Source organism: Phoca vitulina, unplaced genomic scaffold (assembly GCF_004348235.1).
Source record: "Phoca vitulina isolate PV1807 unplaced genomic scaffold, GSC_HSeal_1.0 scaffold16, whole genome shotgun sequence".
NCBI lineage: Eukaryota > Metazoa > Chordata > Mammalia > Carnivora > Phocidae > Phoca > Phoca vitulina.
The window spans coordinates 25,254,572-25,254,772 of NW_022589719.1; positions in this window are offsets into that span (position 1 = coordinate 25,254,572).

Genomic DNA, 201 nt, shown 5'->3' on the forward strand with positions numbered 1-201 from the left:
CTAAAACTAATGATGTAATGTATGGGGATTAACATAACAATAAAAAAATTAAAAAAAAAAAAGGTTTTTGTCCATACAGCTCAGTGGTGAGTTAGGGCTCTGGTCAATGTGGGCTGTCAATAGGGAAGAGTGGAATGGTAGCTTGATGCCAATGAGAAACAAGTGTTTCATCCTAAATACTGAGCAGAAAATGTCTACTAC